This window comes from Canis aureus, chromosome 12, assembly GCF_053574225.1.
Source record: "Canis aureus isolate CA01 chromosome 12, VMU_Caureus_v.1.0, whole genome shotgun sequence".
NCBI lineage: Eukaryota > Metazoa > Chordata > Mammalia > Carnivora > Canidae > Canis > Canis aureus.
The window spans coordinates 2,041,174-2,051,650 of NC_135622.1; the positions used below are offsets into that span (position 1 = coordinate 2,041,174).

Below are 10,477 nucleotides of genomic sequence, written 5' to 3' on the forward strand. Positions count from 1 at the left end.
TGCTAAGAAAACTTACTAATGTCACCCCTTCTTATTGAATCTAGCAGAAATTATATCTTGCTATAATGATTGCTATAAAGGTGAGAACCCAGATTACTTTTTGCCATTCAGCACATGTTTTTCCACGAACCCAGCCACTCCAGAAAATCTATCTTATTTGCAGAACTATTGCAAAATCTGACACTCCCTCTTCACTTCACTGGAATGCCCTTGTAATTGCCAAATGTTGCCTTGCCTCATGGAAATTCTTGGCCAGAAACCTATGGATTGCCAGCCCTTGCAGCTGTTGGCCCTAATTCTCCTATAACATCAAATCAAACAACATTTCTTAATGACCTACTGAGAACAGGCACTGAGCTAGTTGTCATTGAAGGTATAAAGATAAGATCACTGCCTTCAAGCAGTTTCTAGTATTTATAAAAACAAACATATGAATATTTAAGTACCAGGTAAAGGCTATGTGATAGTTATGAGCAGTAGGAGGAATAATAGCAAAGGCAATGATGCAGAAAAAAAAATGGCCAAGAATTCACTGCAAGATGAGGCATGATTTCTATCCCTTTTATCTAGAAAGACAAGAGCCCAATGTAGGAGCTCATGTCCTGTTTTCTTTTGTGTCATTATTTTGAAGTACACTTATGGAAAAGATATCGTGTCCTTGTCCCCTACAATCTTTTTTTTTTTTTTTTTTTTTTTGAGAGAGAGAGAGAGAGAAAGCGAGCATGTGTGTGAGTGGGAGTGGGGTAGGGAGGGGCAGAAGGAGAGAGAGAATCTTAAGCAGGCTCCACACCCAGTGAGCCTGATGCATGGCTCCATCTCAACCCTGAGATCATGACTTGAGCCAGAATCAAAAGTTGGACACTTAACTGACTGAGCCACCCAGGTGCCCAGCCCCTACAATTCTTTTGTGTAGTGTGGGCCACTTCCTAGGTTTTAGGTTCTTAACATCTTGACCTGAAGTTGCTCAGTGACACCTGTTGAGATTCCTGCTTTGGGAAAGCTTCACCTCCTCTCTGCGACTAATTCTATATGTTAGAGCGTAGATTTTTTTTTTTTTTTTCTAAATAGACTATGCCCTACATGAGACTCAAACTCAGGATCCTCAGATCAAGAGTCACATGCTATACTGACTGAAGCAGCTGGGTGCCTCTACTCCTGTTGGTTTATTTTTTTAAGTTTTGTAGACCTGGGGACCTTGGGCTGGTACTAGCTGCAAAGATATATTTATTCATGTTGCCATAAGACTAACTCTCTTCTAGGATGGTGGGCCAGAATATATATGATTTCTACTCATCCTCATCATTCTGCCTGGAATATAATCTTCCTGAAACAGTCTTTTCTTCTGAGATAAAGAGATTTTGTCAAAGGTAGTGCAACAGCCACTGTCCCTATTCTTTCACCTAATTTTCCCTGTTCCCTCCCTACCCTCTCTTCCTTGGCGACCTCATCTGTTTCTCTATGCGAATGAATGTTATCCCATTCCAAGTCTTCAATCAATGTGTTCTAAAAGGAGAGAAAGCCTAAGAGTATGAGTCAACTTTATTCCTGGTACTGAACCCTGTTTGTTCTTTTGTTAGTTGCCCTGAGGAACAGGGAAGAGAACTTCAACTTCTATTTCTCTTACTATTAAAGGGAAGTGAATGGCAGTCAATCCCCTTCATTGATTTAAAAGAGATCCCTTTAAAGGAAAGTGTTAACACACATAAAGCATTACAAAATATTTGTTTTATGGTGCATAACACGTTACAGTTAATCTTGGCATTGGCTTCCAAGGCCAAAACAGAATCAGACTACCCCAGCTGATCAATAGGTATATGGGCAGTGGCAGTTCTTGCCTTTTACTTTTCTAGGTGTGAAGAGTATAATGGTGACCTGTCCTTACATGCTCACCTTTTATTACAGTGATTTCCGTGTGCACCTAGGCCTCCATTACAATGTAGTCTTTTTGAGGAGAGAATCCTTTTTCTTATATGTCTTTGTTCCTCTCCGTATCATCGGGTGGCACATTGTACATGCCAATGTTCAACAGATGTTTTTGAATCTATCAATCCAGTAGCATTGCTAAAGTGGTAACCTGTTGCCTGGCTTTGTGGAAGTCTTTCAACTCAGTATGCCAGCTCTCTATTAGAAATCAGAACAACAACAACAAATTATAATAGGAATTACCTTGGCACCATGAACAGCAATCCCCCTGACAGCCAATGGCAGCAAGAGAAAGGGTAAGGAGTTATGCTGGGAGTCATCCAGAACCTAGCTCACACAGAGCCAGGGGGCAGCTCAGAGGAATTATATCCAGAACAGAGCTGCTGAAAAACACCCACATTCAACAACAGCATCTCTGACTTTCAGTACTCTGCAGACAGCCTCTGAGATACTTTGTTCCATGTGTTACACAGTGAGTGAGGAAGGGGAGAATCTCTGTGGCCCCAGCCTGTAAACTTGAGCGGTTTCCTGACATGAGGATTGCTGAGAGACTGAGCAGATGCAATAGGAATGCTTGTGCTCTTCCCCGACTGCCTATTTTGGCCATCTCCCTGCTTGTAGACTCTGCAGTGGAAGGGTCAGAGGCTTGAGCCAACCCAAAGATATAGGAGAAAGATGTGCAATCTACCTCAATGGGTAGGGCCAATTAAGACAAGAAGGGAGTGCACAGAGAGGAATGTTCAGAAAACAAACCTCTTGCAAGAATTTGGAGTTCTAAAGCCGCCAAGTCTTCCTACTCAATTAACCCCTAAACACTGATGGGAGCTTCATTTTAATGTATGAATGTTGAGGAGAGGTGGGCTGTGGTAAGAAATCATGGTATCTTGAGTGAGTGGGCTTGATAGTCTAGGCTTTTCAGTGAAGAGAATTAGTAACTGTATCTTGACTTCCTTGATCAGCCCTACCCCTCTCTTCCAACATCATCTAGAGATCTTTACAGGGAGGCTGTGGGTTATCATTGACTCTCCAGGCACTAGGAGCTCTGGGTCTGAAATTCTTCCCATCCTGTAGAAGGGAACTGGGAATGGTAGGGCCTGAAAGCCAAGGGCTTCAGTTCTTCTACCTTCCCATTAAGGTTGAAAAATTCTCCCCTCAGGGGGCTCTTCATTTTCTTTGTATCTGAAGATACGTAAACGCCTCACCTGCAGAAGGAGAGAAGAGTTTGTCCACACTATTCTTTCCTTATGATTTGTTATGTATGGCTGTTGTGTGGCACGTGTACACAGTGAGGCACCCATTCCTTGCCTTGAGGTTCTGAAGTTACCCTGAGCCCAAAAGTTCTGGGGTAACTGCCCTGCTTTAAGTCTTGCCTGCTGTGGGTGGTAGGTAGGGCTTCCAATCTCTTTCACTGGTTCCAGGCATTCCATATCGTTGTCAGAAGGAGACTCCCAGGCATTCTGAAAGCTCTGCTTGAGAGTAGGAACCCCTGCTTTTGCTGTAGCTGCCTGGACCTACAGCAAAGAGCCAAGAAAAAAAAAATCATTTCACACCCTGTACACTGAATTCCCCCAGAGCTGGCACAGCCAGGGAGTTTGCAGAGCAGTGTAAATCTTCAACCAGTCTGTCTCTTCAGTAACTACAGAAACAATGGTTGTTACCTTTTAGATTTTAGTAGATAGGTGAAAATTGCTGGCAACAGTCTCTGTTTCTGAAGCTGGAGAGGCAACTAGCAAAAGTTTCATAGAAGAGAAGGCAGCTTCCATTGGAGGGGTCTGTCTCTTATTGCTGCTGTTAGTACTTTGTGGCTTCAGTGAGAGGACTCCCCAACAAGAACCTGGAACTCAAGTTGCCTTTTTAAATTTAGACGTTCAAATCAATGCATAATGCATCAAAGTATAGTAAATATAGTTGTTCAGAATCTTAGTAAAAAAGAATTATACTGTAATCTGAAGAAAAACCTAAATTCAAGAAAGAACATAGAGTTAGCACAGGTCAGCCCTGAAAACTTAGGAAGAAAGGATCTAGCAGGCAAATCCTGGTGGTGTTGATCCTAGTGTTTTTAGGTGAGAAGTTACACTGGTCTGTTCAGTTTTGGAAGTGGATAAATTGCTGCTTTGGAGTTTAATGGATTTTGTTCTATCAAACATTGACACATAAAACAGACATCCTTATTTCTAGTTCCATGTTCCATAAGTTTCATGCTCTTACAATCTGATTCCCAAGTCATGGGACACGAATGTTTTATTTGTTCTATTTTATTATTTTTTAAGTAATCCCAATGTAGGGCTTTGCCTCACAACCCCAAGATCAAGTGTTGCATGCTCTATCCACGGAGCCAGCCAGGCACCCCAGGACATGAATGTTTTAGCCCTTAGTTATTATGTTTCTTTCTATTTATATTCATAATTTTCATTATGAATACATTGGTGTTCTGGTTTTGAATACCAGGCTCTGGGAGCATGAATGCTTTGGGAGAAAAATTCACAATATGTGTGTTCATAGACTGGATTTCTAAGTCTATAGGGGTGAAGACCAGAACCTCCCTCTGATGAAAGATAAGACCATACCATGGAGGACTTTTTGGGGTTCCTGGAAACTCCCTGACTGGCCAGTGGTCAATCCTTACTACTCAAACTGCTAAAGTTATTGGGGTTTTGTCTATATTCAGGGACTAACAGGATAGAATTGTGTTTGGGATCCTGGTCTAGAGTTAGACTTGGTTTATATCCTTGCTTTCACTTTTAACTTAAGCAACTTGCATAATCTTTCTGTGCCTCAATTTTCTCATCTGTGATTTGGGCATAACAGAAGTGTCTGCTTCATGGAATTGTTAGAGGCAATGAGCATGTTAAACACTTTATGTATACTAAGCCTTTATGTAATACCTAACATAAAATGTTGTTTAATAAATAGTAGTTACTCTTATTTTTAGAGCTCTCACTAGATGTTGGGCGCAGTGCTAAAATATCAACATATTTGCCCAAAGTAGAACACTTGACAAGTGGTAGAATCAGGAGCTGAACCAGGCCAAAGCTAGCGTATTTGACCACCCGCTTAAATTGTCTCTGATGGTTTGACAAACACAGCAAACCTTGAGCTTCCAAAAAGTATTGTCTCCATTAAAGGAATAAATTTGGAAGACTGTATGTTTATTCCTAAGCCATTCAGGGCGCCTCTTTTGAACTCACCTGGGCAAATCTTTGTTCTTTTGTTTTTAGAGATGAGGGCTGCTGAGGAAGAGGGAGAGAGAGAATCTTAAACAGGCTCCATGTTCAGCACAGAGCCCAATGTGTGGCTCAGTTTCACAACCCTGAGATCATGACCTCAGCCAAAATCAAGAGTCAGACTCTTAACTATTGGAGCCACCCAGGTGCCCCAAATCTTTGTTCCTTAAGAGAAGATTGGCTCTCCTTAATAACCAAAACTTAGTGCCAAACCCGTAAGTAAAGTGGAGAATGATGGTGGGACATGTCATCTTTGGCCAAAAGCATATGACAAAGAAAAATTCCACAGAAGTAGAAAATACCTCATTGTCAGAAAGCATTTTCTATCATAGCTGACTGCGCTTTTCTATCACATTGGTTTTGTATGAGATGAAGTAAGAAAATATGTATTATTATTTGTAAATTAGGTTAGCTACAAATGGGTTAAATTATTGTAATTAGTTAGTAGATTAACACAACCATAAAGAAAGATTGCCAATTAAGGCCTTGTCTCTTTAACAGTTCTATCATTGACATGAAAATATGCTCATCAAACAAAGTTGAGAATGAGCAATTTTTTTTAAAAGGAGGGCAACTAAAAGAAACTAAGTTTAACAGAATTAAATGTAAGATCCTGTACTTCAAGCTAGAAAAAAAAACCTGCACGTATAGAATATAAACAGTATAGCCTAGCAGAAGTATGTAAGAAGAATGCTTGCGGCAGGGGCACCTGGCTGACTCCATCAGAATAGCATGCAACTTTTGAACTGTGAGTTTGAGCCCCTTGTTGGGTGTAGAGACTACTAAAATAAATAAAAGCTTAAAAAATGCTTGGAAGTTTTAGCAGATATGAACTTAATCTAAGCTAATGACTGCCAAGAAAAATACTAAGATGTTAAGCTGAATTAAAGGAAGCATAGATTCCAAGCATAGATTCCAGACAGAGGAGGTGATATATCCACTCTACTCTGCTGACTAGAGTTCTAGAAGCTACAATTTAAGAAGCTACAATTTGAATATGACTAAACTGAACTGCGTTCAGAAAAGAATAATCATGGTAAAAGAATCTGAGAAATGTTGAGTGGTTAGGAGATGTGTAGTTTGAAGGTGAATATATTGGGGCCATGAAAGATTCCTTTAAATATTTACTGTGCAATCACATGAGGGAGAAGATTAAGTTCATTTCATATGGTAGCAAGGGATGGAATAAGAAAAGTAGGTGGAAGCTTCGCTGAGACAGATTTTTAGTTAAGAATGCAAAAGAAGTGTATAAAATTTTGACAAAAAACTAAAAATGAAATGAGTTTGAGGAAAAAGTTTCTCCATCGCTTGAGGTGCTCCCACAGAAACAGAAATTGAACTACTGTTTCTCCCTAAGAGAGGACTTAAGCCTCTCTAAAAGGATAAAGGATAAAGATCCTATTTATAATCACCACCATCATCCAAAAGCAACTTTAAAGCACCCTTACGTGTTGTGAAACTAGAGCCACCAACTGTCCTGATTTTCCCAGGACTGAGGGGTTTCTTGGAGTGTGGGAGTTACATTGCTAAAACTATAAAAAGTCCCATGCAAACTGCAGCAAATTCATCACTCCAGAGCTGAAGGTGTTTTGGATAAAGAAAGTCCTTTAAAATAAAATCTTTAATAAGGGGGGGGGGGGGACAAGGACATAGTCCTTGGAATTTACTAGTACAGATGTGTATAAAGTTTAGATAATTGTAATAAAATTATATATTTCCCCCCAAAAAAGATCAAGAAATACTAAAAAAAAAAAAAAAAAAAAAAGATAAAAAGAAATTTAAAAAAAAAAAAAAAAGGGCGGGGGAGGGCAGCCCTGGTGGTGCAGCGGTTTAGCACCGCCTGCAGCCTGGGGTGTGATCCTGGAGACCTGAGACCGAGTCCCACGTTGGGCTTCCTGTATGGAGCCTGCTTCTCCCTCTGCCCTTCTCTCCCTCTGCCCCTCTCTCCCTCTGTCTCTATGAATAAATAAAATCTTAAAAAAAAAAAAAAGAAGTCCTCTAAGTTGTAGCTGAAACACACATAGAATTTATGCAATCAAGCCTTCATTGAACCAACACATGAATTAATGAAGGCATTGTGTTGGGGATCCCTGGGTGGCGCAGCGGTTTGGCGACTGACTTTGGCCCAGGGCGCGATCCTGGAGACCTGGGATCGAATCCCACGTCGGGCTCCCGGTGCATGGAGCCTGCTTCTCCCTCTGCCTGTGTCTCTGCCTCTCTCTCTCTCTCTCTGTGTGTGTGACTATCATAAATAAATAAAAATTAAAAAAAAAAGAATGAAGGCATTGTGTTTTATTTCCCATATAAATGAATTTTCCAGATATTTGAAGTTTACTCTTTAAAACCAGCAAATTTATATGTATTAGATTTAAAATGTCTTAGAATACATTACATAGGTCCCTGTGCTCTTTAAAATGTCTTCTTTTTAATTTTTTTTTTTAAGATTGTATTTATCCATTTGACAGAGAGAGAGAGAGCGCTCACAAGCAGGGGGAATGGGAGCAGGAGAGAGAGAAGCAAGCTCCCTGGTAAGCGGGGAATCCAAGGTGGGGCTGGATCCCAGGCCGGGACACCGGGGTCATGACCTGAGCCGAAGGCAGAGGCTTAACAGACTGAGCCACACAGGTGCCCCTGGATATCTTCTTTTAGAAAATATATTAGGAAAGAGTTAGGATTAGAAGATAGAGCAATAAAACAAAATAGGTAAGACTTAAGTTTCGAAGTTTGACAGAGATGGGTTTGAACTTGTCTCTGTCCATTATAGCACATCAAGTTATTTAACCCATGACCCAGTTTTCTCAACTGTAAATTGGGGATAGTATGTATCTACTACATAGAATATTTCCCAGTAGTGACGCCTAGGTGGCTCAGGGGTTGAGCATCTTCCTTCAGCTCAGAGCTCTGCCCTCCAATCCCACATCGAACTCCCCACGGGGAGCCTGCTTCTCCCTCTGCCTATGTCTCTGCCTCTCTGTGTCTCTCATGGATAGATGGATAGATAGACGGATAGATAGATGGATAGATAGATAGATAGATGATAGATAGATAGATAGATAAGTTAGTTCTCAGTAGACCATGGTAAGCACTCAGTAAGCAGTAGCTATTTAACAGCTCTAACAGGTTGCTCTGCCTTTTAGATCATCTGAATGGACTCTGCTGTCTGCTATCAGAATCTCTGGTCTGTGTACTCGATCTCTTTATTTTATGCACAATTAAATGACAGTGTTAGGGTACTTAAACTTCTGAAGGAACAAAATGCATGTGATTTTTGATGGCTGTTTATTCACTGATATGAATATAGTCCCTGGACTGTATTCCAAATACTTGAGAGTTTTGGAAACATTACCTACCTGTAACTGTGGCATTGCAAAAATCAATCATCTGCTTGCTTAACCAACAGTTTGAAATTTAAATGATTGTTTTAAAACATAATTTTACCAAGACTCTTCTCTTTGTTCTACCATTTTGTCCAGAAAAAAAAAAATCCTTAGTTTTTTCTTTTGGTTTCTTAAATACTGAAGTACTTGGACAATATATGCATCTGAATGTTATTAGTTTTCTCAGGAAAGCCCAAGAGGGTAACATTCCTAAAGCACTAGACTGAGACTTTTAAGTCCATAATTGCTCTTCCCTTGTAGCTTTACCCTTGATCCTATATGAAAAAGCAGTAGATAAATATGCATCGGAGATTCACCAGGAGAAGAGTTGAAAAAAAAGAACATGGAGGCACACTTAACATGGCTGTACTGACATTCCCTATGCTCTCTCTCTCCACTTTCTACCTGCAGATCTAACCATGCCAACCCAAACCTGTGGGTCAAAACGTAATCAACTGCACTCCTTATTACAGGACTGGACAGAGATTACCCACTAAAGTTGTTCTCTTAAATCCATACTACTCCCCGCAGGTGTTCCCTGGGAAGGAGGAAGGACTTTAGAAGAGCAGATAAAGTCAAGCATACAGGCATCATTCACATATCTGTCAGAAAATTATGGAATTAAAAAAAATCTCTTCAGGCCAAAGTTAACCTGTTTGAAACTGACCACTGGGAGTTGGCCTTCTGTCTAAAGTTTTGGCTGTAAGTAAACAAACAACAAAAAAATTTAAAGACCTTGTTTTTGATCAGACTGTTCAAAGAAAGACTTTTGTGGGTAAAAGTTCACTAGACTGAAACAATAGAAACATTGGAGAGTGGAATATGACCTTCACCCTTAAAGCAGAAGTCTTTGTTCACCTTTGCTGGCCTCCTTCATGAGCATGGACACAACCTACTTCACCTCTCAGAATATTTGGCATGTTCATCTTTGATATTAGGAGAGCCTATTAGGAAGATACTATCTATGTAGAGCAGTTGGGCGTTTAGGTCTAGGAAAAGCTGGCAACAACTTTCAGCAGGGTTGGTCTTTACTTGGCAAATAACCTCTTGAACAATATTTAATGATTAGAAAGTAAGAGGAAAAAAGCAGAAACACTCTCATGGCTCAGTATCAATCCCACTGTAGATTCTCAAACTGCTTATAAAAACCATCCAGAACTGAAAAAGCAGCCAGTCTAACCCTTCCCTTGATTTAAACCTTTTTAACCCTTAAGAGAAAACTTAATCTTCAATTAATGAAGCTCTAAGTGAGAAAAGGCCAAAAGTAATATTTCTTTTTTTAAAAGAGTTTATATATTTATTCATGAGAGAGAGAGACAGACAGAAAGAGAGAGAGAGACAAAGAGAGAAACAGGCTCCATGCAGGAAGCCCAACACGGGACTCAATCCTGGGTCTCAAGGATCACACCCTGGACTGAAGGCGGCGCTAAACCATTGAGCCACCTGGGCTGCCCCAAAAGTAGTATTTCAAGAGTATTAAGGTTAATTACATGTCCATGCATTTGCCTATGTATTCCAGTTGTGGTAACCGTATGTCCTAAATTTTCAGGGTAAGTCCAGATTTTATATATCTTCTCTCAGAAGTCCTGTACTCCTCAGGTTATGAAGTTCAGAAAATTTTGTTTGTAAAATATGATTATTTTAGCTGTAACCTTATAAGCTCTGTTAAAAATAACGATATGGAAAGCTGTTTGTTAACCTTAAAGCCAAAATTGTCAGTTATTTTACCAGCAAAATGGGTTGATTCAGGAATAATGGAGAAGTGTGACTTAGGACATGCAAGCTATGACAAAACCATAGAAAAGTCAAACAGATAAAGAAGAGGAACCTTATTTTATGGAGAAAAAGGAGGTTGAGAGGGGTTGTTTGGAATGCAAGTCCATTGAAGGAAAGCAAAAGTTTAGGGTGATCATGCTTTCTCTTTGGCTGGGTTGCTGGGGTACTGGATTTCTT

General features: G+C 40.1%; 1 protein-coding gene across 45 annotated transcripts in view; it reads left to right on the plus strand.

Moving 5' to 3' along the window:
* LRIG2 (leucine rich repeats and immunoglobulin like domains 2) overlaps positions 1-10,477 on the plus strand; it is a 154,815-nt gene that overhangs the window by 23,971 nt on the left and 120,367 nt on the right. For 14 of the 45 annotated variants that reach the window (XM_077916138.1, XM_077916151.1, XM_077916149.1 and 11 more), the window contains one exon: positions 9,056-9,226. The exons of 14 other annotated variants lie outside the window; for them this stretch is intronic. The gene's annotated coding sequence lies outside the window, so the exon portion shown is untranslated. Of the gene's footprint in view, positions 1-1,346; positions 1,368-7,590; positions 7,676-9,055; positions 9,227-10,477 lie in introns of those variants that run through there. 17 more of the 45 variants (XM_077916139.1, XM_077916150.1, XM_077916154.1 and 14 more) reach the window with 5 other exon arrangements.